At 40.5% G+C, this 8,682-nt stretch overlaps 1 long non-coding RNA gene across 1 annotated transcript; it reads right to left on the bottom strand.

The window, feature by feature from the left end:
• Nucleotides 1-6,897: 6,897 nt before the first annotated feature.
• On the bottom strand, nt 6,898-8,462 carry LOC142490944 (uncharacterized). The gene is made up of 3 exons (XR_012800172.1): nt 8,254-8,462; nt 7,479-7,517; nt 6,898-7,114 (listed from the first exon to the last, which is right to left on the bottom strand). It is a non-coding gene; the product is annotated as an uncharacterized LOC142490944 (long non-coding RNA).
• Between the last annotated feature and the right edge of the window lie 220 nt (nt 8,463-8,682).

Here is an 8,682-nt window from a genome sequence, read left to right as displayed (position 1 = left end):
CTCCAGCTCTCCTCTCCGGTCGGGTGGAAGTTGGATCCCGGCGCAGACAGGAGGAGGGTGCGCGGGGCCCAGAAGGAGCGGGGCCCGAGGCAGCCGCCTTGCTCTCCTTACCCTCGGGCCGGCCCTGGTTCTGGCATCTTAACAAAGAACACAGGAACTTGCGTCACAAACATCATCATAAAAAAAACATTTCACTCTGCGGAAGCCAAAGATCCATCTCATAAAACAATAAGACCAATAAACACTGTATTGACATTATTTTTTTTTACGAGTGTTTCAATTAAATAAACACCCACCCTCGGTATTCCTCCTTCCTCCCACCGCTTCATACAAGCACAAGTAGCTAGAGGCAGATGTCGGCGTTCAATGCTATTCGCTGATTTTCTTTTTTATTGTTAGTGTCTCACAGAAGCTGAAAATCTCACTTATTTTCCCTGTGGGCTAATATCTCATCTAGAGTGTGTGCGTGCCAGAGAAAACGCGAGGAAGTGTTTATTCTCTGAAAGGGATGTGGATTCATGGAATAGCCTTCCAGCAGAGGTGGTGGAGGTTACGCAAACGCACTTACTGTAACGGCTTCTAAATTCTCCCTAGTTACCACTAGGGTTGCCAGGTGTCCAGTATTGAACTGGGCTGTCCTGTATTTGGACACTGTCCAGTAAAAAATTAGAGGTAATACTGGACATGTATGTCATGCGGCATCACCGGCTGATTTTTGGTATAATCACGGCCTTGATGAGTTGTTCAACATAAAACATTTTAACAACAATATTACCTTCCATAACATCCTTGTTGAATATTAGAGCAGAACTCTCTGGTTTCTAAAAAAAAAAAATAAAAAAAAAAAAAAATAAAACAACTTCATTTAACTTGAAGAGAGATCTGTTCCTCCAACAAAGTATTTTGCAGAAGATAAAAAAAGGTTGTGATTGAAATAAAAGAGTACAGTTATTCATTTATGGGACTTTGGCTGTAACATGGAAGCATGGAAAATTTAGGGCTCGATGCTGTAAGCACCGAAAAGGCACTCTCGGCAGGGGTTCAAAATCGGCATGTTTTTGGCGTGTTGCCCTCGCAGTATGCAGGAAGGGCCGAATCCCTGGCAAATCCCTGCGAAAGCAACATGCCGAGTAGCCGGTGGCGAGACAGTCTGCCTGTCGATAAGCTGCCGATAAGCTGTCCCCTGCCGAGATCAGCCTGCAGCAGGGAGAGATCCGCCACTCTCTCTGCGCAAACATTGGTAAATTAAAAAATCTTTGTAATCAATTTTTATTCATAGTGTAGATGTGCAGGGGGTCTCCGGAGATGAACCGCATTGGTTTCAGGTCCGGGGACCCCTGCATCCCGAGATACAGGCCCCTTTATGAGGTGCCGATATCCCTCTGCATTTAAATGTCCCGATCACGTGACCGCGGAATGTTAACAAAGCAGAGAGATACCGGCACCCCTTAACGGGGACTGTATCTCGGGAAGCAGGGGGTCCCCGGACCTAAAACCAAAACAGTTCACCTCTGGAGACCCCCTGCACATCTATACTATGAGTTAAACACCCATATCAATAAACAATAATTCATTACCGGAGCGGCTATCCGCTATGGTAATGAAGCAGCATTAATGTATTTTTAATAATAGTGTATGGGAGCAAGGTTCCCCTGAGCTGAACCACATTGATTTCAGCCTCAGGGACCCCCTGCTTCCTGAATTACAGGCCATGGTATGGGGCATCGGGTGCCAGTGTCGCCGCCATCTTTATAGCATCCCATACGCGACGTGTCCGCTATAAAGATGGCGGCGACACTGGCACCGATGCCCCAAAACGGGGCCTGTAACTCGGGAAGCAGGGGGTCCCTGAGCCAGAAATCAATGCGGTTCAGCTCAGGAGACCCCCTGCTCCCGCACAATATTATCAAAAATACATTAATGCTGCTTCATTACCATAGCAGCTATCCGCTAAGGCAATGAAGGGGTTAAGGCAAAATAGCATGTTTATTGGGGACAAATACACAGTTGGATTGTAAGGGTTTTTTTATTTTATGGTTACCTGTGGAATGTTTGTTCGAGAGTAAGCGGTTCCCCGGGAATTCGGTGAGTGGGCCATCTAATGGTAAGTAAACAAAAGAAATGTATTTTTTTGAACTTTTACAGGTTTTTGATTTTGATTTTGATTTTTTATGTGATTTTTTTTTTTTGAATGTCCTTTTAGTGGCCTTGTATTTATGTATGTCCCTATGGATTTACATACATACAGGGACACTGAATGGTTGTATTGTATTGTAATTTTTTAATGTAATGTGATTGTTTTTTTATGCTCATTTATTGCCCCTGTATGTAATGTCTAATCTATATGGCTAAGTGAAGGTGAAAAAACGGCGCTAACTCTATTAGTGTTTCACTAAAAACTATACAGTGAGTGGTTTTAGCAAAATCTATTTGATTTTACAATAATAAAGACGTGCTCAAATAACGTGCAAATGATATTTAAAAGGTTCAAACCCCCTGCTCAAACCCAGCTGGTAGGGACTGGTTTCGCTAGTCCCGCAAATCGTCACTTTCGTTGTATTCCAGGGGGAGCATGGAGGGAAATAGAACAAAAAAGACAAAAAACAATCTAAGTGTAGACAGTTTTTAGATAGTGTAAAATTAAATGTCTTGTCTTGGCTCGTATGTTGTGCCTACTTACAAGATGTAAGTTGTATTCAAGCGGTTTAGACACACAATGGTCTCTGCTAAGGTAGTTGTTCTCCACTCTATGAAGCGGTCTCCAGTTGTCAGCTCAGCAACCAAGTGTATGTGAAGAAAAATGATACCATAGTGCAGACCAATATAATGATAAAACTAAACTTTATAAATTTAAAAATGAACACTTACAATAAAAATGAATATATTAAGCATTGTTCACAATCTTAGTGATCAGGGAGAGAAGAGTGTGTTAACTTCAGGCTCACCCGCCTCTTCCGATGGGACTTGTTGTAATCAGCCTCTCTCTGCAAAGCTGTGTCTCCGGTGGTGGACTGTGTGACCCAGGCTGTATCTTCCCGTGGGCTGTTGGACTCCCCTCCAGCTTGGAGCTGCCTTTCGGGTGGATGATCTCGCCTCTCTCACCGCCGAGACTCTGTATATATGTATATTGAAGAAGTGCTGTAGAATATAAGGTCTTACAAGTCCTATCGATTTAATGACTTTAATATTTGCACTGTGAACATTATTATCAAAAAGGTCATGTATTTCCCATCTATTCAATCATGTGAATTTGTATATTGATTATACCATCAACCCCTCTTGAAAACCTATGTATAACATGTAATGAGAGTATATGTATTCATATATATGATGGAGCTCCCATTTTTTACACATTTCTACTTTTTGTAGTAAGAAATATTTCATGTTTGATTGTTATTCCCCTGAGGCCCCTAGAATTCATCAAAAGAAATTTTTTTCCCTTCCCCCATTTTTTTCCCCTTTTTTTCCCTTGACTCCTCATTGCTCTTTGCAATTCAATATTTATGTTGTAATCTATTCCCTACAAGAAAAACAGGATCAATCTAGATCCTATCAAAATTGACCTATTAAATAACATATTCCTTCTACCTAACGAGTCCCATATTAAGGATATAACCAAAGTCCCCTTGATCTCCTTCTGTGTATAGAGATCATCCTTTTAATATAAGAGTATTAGGATCAAATATTTTCCACATCTCCATAGAGAAAGGAAGAGGTTAAATTGCAAAACCAGTCAGAGAATTTGCTTCTCAAAAAAAGTGCTCCACCATATGTATAGAAGCAGAGATAACAACCAGTGCAGACCATGTGTTTTTAAAGTGATTTGTACAAGTGTTTACAATCAAATACCAATTGGGGAGGATATAAAAGACACCCGAGTGTAAGGGGCGGTACACTCCTGAGGAAGCCACACACCCTTTTCTGGCGAAACGCGTAGAGTGGGAGCCGTCCTGAGAGAGGAGAGGAGAGAGGCGTGATCGCCATTCAGAAATTCAACAAGCCGCGCCCGGAAGTGACGTGACGGGACAAAGCGGAAGTGACGTACCGGCGGTGAGAGAGGCGAGATCATCCACCCGAAAGGCAGCTCCAAGCTGGAGGGGAGTCCAACAGCCCACGGGAAGATACAGCCTGGGTCACACAGTCCACCACCGGAGACACAGCTTCGCAGAGAGAGGCTGATTACAACAAGTCCCATCGGAAGAGGCGGGTGAGCCTGAAGTTAACACACTCTTCTCTCCCTGATCACTAAGATTGTGAACAATGCTTAATATATTCATTTTTATTGTAAGTGTTCATTTTTAAATTTATAAAGTTTAGTTTTATCATTATATTGGTCTGCACTATGGTATCATTTTTCTTCACATACACTTGGTTGCTGAGCTGACAACTGGAGACCGCTTCATAGAGTGGAGAACAACTACCTTAGCAGAGACCATTGTGTGTCTAAACCGCTTGAATACAACTTACATCTTGTAAGTAGGCACAACATACGAGCCAAGACAAGACATTTAATTTTACACTATCTAAAAACTGTCTACACTTAGATTGTTTTTTGTCTTTTTTGTTCTATTTCCCTCCATGCTCCCCCTGGAATACAACGAAAGTGACGATTTGCGGGACTAGCGAAACCAGTCCCTACCAGCTGGGTTTGAGCAGGGGGTTTGAACCTTTTAAATATCTTTTGCACGTTATTTGAGCACGTCTTTATTATTGTAAAATCAAATAGATTTTGCTAAAACCACTCACTGTATCGTTTTTAGTGAAACACTAATAGAGTTAGCGCCGTTTTTTCACCTTCACTTAGCACGTATCTTGGTTTCTGGTGATTGGGCTGCTTACTATTAGTATAAATGGCGACTAGAGGTAGCAATGTGTTCTCTAAGAGATTATCTAGAACTGTTAAATTTAACAACACTACAGAAGAAGTAATTGAGGTTGATAATGACATGGGGAATACAGTGGAAATTGAATTTGCCAAACTTGAAAAACTTTTTGTAAGGGACACTAGGAAGTGGCTTGATGTCACGTTTCTAGAAGAATACAAAAGGTGTAACCGCATACCGAGGGGATTAAGGATCTCAATTAGTCCCTCTTTTGATCTAGAAGACAGTGAGTTTCTATTAAGATGGAATGATGTTTTGGACAAATGTTCTTTTACATTGATAGATTTAATCATTGAACAACAAAACAACCATCTTAAGAAATTAGATGAGGATATACTGGAAATCCAGGAAAGACTAATTCCCCTAGAGGATACACACGAGTTCAAAGAAAAAGATAAGGCCTTGCAAAAGAAAATTGACACATTAGAAAAAGAAGTAGAGACAGCCAAGTTAGGCAAATTCAAAAGGGATGAGGAAGATTATTTAAAGGGAGAACAGAGGACTTGGAAAAAAAGAAGAATTAGAAGAGAATGGGATCAGGGAAGAGGGAATTACAAAGGCAAGAATAGTCAACATTATCGGGGTAATAATTACAAGAGCTGGGCACCTAATAGAGATAGAAGCACCTCTAGGGAAAGATCAAGAACAGACACTGAAAGGGGGGAAGGTGAATCACGTTCAGTGGACACCAAACCCTCAAACAGTTCCAGTTCAATTGAGAGAAGCAGGGCCAATTTTACACCCATTAACAAAGATAAAAGAGCCCAAAGAGATAAAGAGAGACGACAAAAAACACACAGTTCTCCAGGACGGAGTCATGACAGAAAAGACAGAAGCAGGGAGAGGAGTCAATCACATACAAGGGAAAAACATGATGCAGATTCTTTTTTAGAGAAAGGGACGTCTTCGAATTTAGAGGACAAAACGAATTATCAACAGAGAACACAAGAAAAAGGGAAATTAAAAAGAAGCCGACAGTCAGAGGAAAGAGGGGGGGGAGACAAAGAGCACGAAAGAAAGAGAAGTGCCAGATAGAGCCTAAGAGTAGTGTATTCAATCTAAGTAAAGTTATACTGACAGACACACAAAAAAGTGTAATTTCGAAGGGATTGTCATTTGCTCCAGTAAAGAGTCATAGCAGTTTTGATCTCTTTATGGGTGCAAATAGATTTCTACGTAAGCTAACTCTCAAAAGGTTCTTTATGGCTAAAGACCAAGCCCCTAGATTGGGACCTAGCATTCCTCCAATAGTGGCACAAGAGGCTAACATGATACATACGGGTCTAAAACCTAAATCCTCCTTCTACCCTCAATTTGCCAAGGGTAATCATCTGGAAACTTTTTTCCAGATGATAAATACAGATTTTGAGAACCTGGCGGAATGTAAACATAAATTAAAAGAAAATCTCACCAAACAAGAAAGAGCAGCCTTTAAAGAAATTACAGAAAATGAAGAATTGGTCATAAAACAGGCTGATAAAGGGGGAGGTACTGTCCTAATGGACAGAGACAAGTATAATCAGGAATCTTTAAGACTATTGGGAGACGAGGAAACATATATTAAATTGAAAAAGAATCCAATAAATGAATTTACAGAAGAGCTTAAGTGTTTATTAGAGAGGGGTAAGAACACTGAAGTACTTGATGAGGGGGAATATAGATTTCTGTACAGTGACAAATCAAAAGTTCCGGTATTTTACCAGCTGCCAAAAATCCATAAGAGTGAAGTCAATCCCCCAGGTAGACCTATAGTCTCGGGGATTGACTCACTAACAGCTAATTTGTCACTGTACATAGACATATTCCTCCAGAAATATGTCACGCAACAAAAAGCATATTTAAAAGACACCAAAGATTTACTAAATACACTAAGTAAAGTGAAATGGGAAAGACAATTCATAATGGCTACATGCGATGTTGTATCGTTATACACATCAATTGACCACACCAAAGGATGCAGGGCCATAAAAAGATTTTTAATGAAAGACACAGACCTTGCAGAAACACAGGCAAATTTCATTATTGATGGAATTATGTTTATTTTACAGCACAACTTCTTTTGGTACGAAGACAGTTATTATCTGCAGAAACGAGGAACGGCGATGGGGACCAGGTTCGCCCCGAGCTACGCCAACCTATTCATGGCGTCTTGGGAGGAGGATAACATCTGGCCGAATGGAGAGCTTGGGGAGGGCCTGGTCCTCTGGCGTCGTTTCATCGACGATGTGTACCTAATTTGGGGGAACGGAGAAAGTAAGTTGAAAGAATTCCTAATAGGCATGGAGAACGAAGAGCTGAATCTTAAATTTACGAGTGAGTACAGTGACAAAACAGTGAACTATTTAGACCTAGAAATCTATATAGAAAATGATCTAATTAAGACAAAAACATTTTTTAAGGAAACAGATAAAAACAACTACATCTTGCGGACTAGCTGTCATCTTCCAAGGTGGATGGACGGGGTTCCATCCAGCCAGTTCACTAGAATCAAAAGGAACTGCAGTGAGAGAGAAACATTTCTACAACAATCAACAAAACTAAAGGAGAGATTTATAGAAAAGAAATATAAAGAGGAGAAGCTAGATGAGGCCTTACTAAAAATAGACCAACTGGAGAGGGAAGACCTTCTGAAATCTAAGGGGAAAGACAAAATAACAACAAATAAGCTGGATTTCGCATTTCTCACAACATATAATGGGGAAGCTAAGGAAATTAGGAAAATCATACACAAACACTGGGCCATATTAAAGAATGACCCAGTTTTGGGAAAAGAACTACCAGAGCACCCCAATATTGTTTTCAGGAAGGCGCGAAACCTAAAAAATACACTAGCCCCGAGTGTCCTTAAACAAAAATCTAAACCTCAAAACTGGTTACAATCTAGTAAAGGCTTTCATGCATGTAAGACATGTAGAGCATGTCAATTTAAATCCAATGACAAACTGGAATTTACATCAAACACTACAGGAGAGAGATTTACTATACAATCTAGTTTGACCTGTAGGTCAGACCATGTGGTGTACCTCCTGGAGTGCCCATGCAAACTGCAGTATGTGGGGAAGACTGAGAGACAAATACGAACTAGAATCATAGAACATCTGAGCAGCATTAAAAGATCTCTCCTAACACACAGTCTTTCCAAACACTTCATGGAAAAGCACCAGGGGGACACCACGGGTCTGACATACATGCCTATAGAACATGTTGCGGGCCACTGGCGGGGGGGAGATCGCAATCTGGAACTCGTTAAGAGGGAGACTTTTTGGATTCACAGGTTGCGGACCCTCTCCCCCAGGGGCCTGAACATGGAAATAGAGCTGGCACCATTTTTGTAGTTCATTGAGATTTAAAACGAATGGATGATACTAACTGGTCTTTTGCTTTCTCCATCCTCTGTTGTCTCTTTCCTTTTTTCATCTCCCACAGCACGCAATGAACATCTGTTATTCAAATAGAAAATGTTTATGTCACTGTTGTCACTCCAGCTTAGTTCCCCCAGATATACACAGAATATGATAAGTTTTTTCTACATCTATATAAAGACTCTGTATATATGTATATTGAAGAAGTTCTGTAGAATATAAGGTCTTACAAGTCCTATCGATTTAATGACTTTAATATTTGCACTGTGAACATTATTATCAAAAAGGTCATGTATTTCCCATCTATTCAATCATGTGAATTTGTATATTGATTATACCATCAACCCATCTTGAAAACCTACGTATAACATGTAATGAGAGTATATGTATTCATATATATGATGGAGCTCCCATTTTTTACACATTTCTACTTTTTG

Source organism: Ascaphus truei, chromosome 3 (assembly GCF_040206685.1).
Source record: "Ascaphus truei isolate aAscTru1 chromosome 3, aAscTru1.hap1, whole genome shotgun sequence".
Classification (NCBI taxonomy): domain Eukaryota; kingdom Metazoa; phylum Chordata; class Amphibia; order Anura; family Ascaphidae; genus Ascaphus; species Ascaphus truei.
Note: the sequence above shows the minus strand (reverse complement) of the source record. Positions and strands in the feature narration are given on the sequence as shown.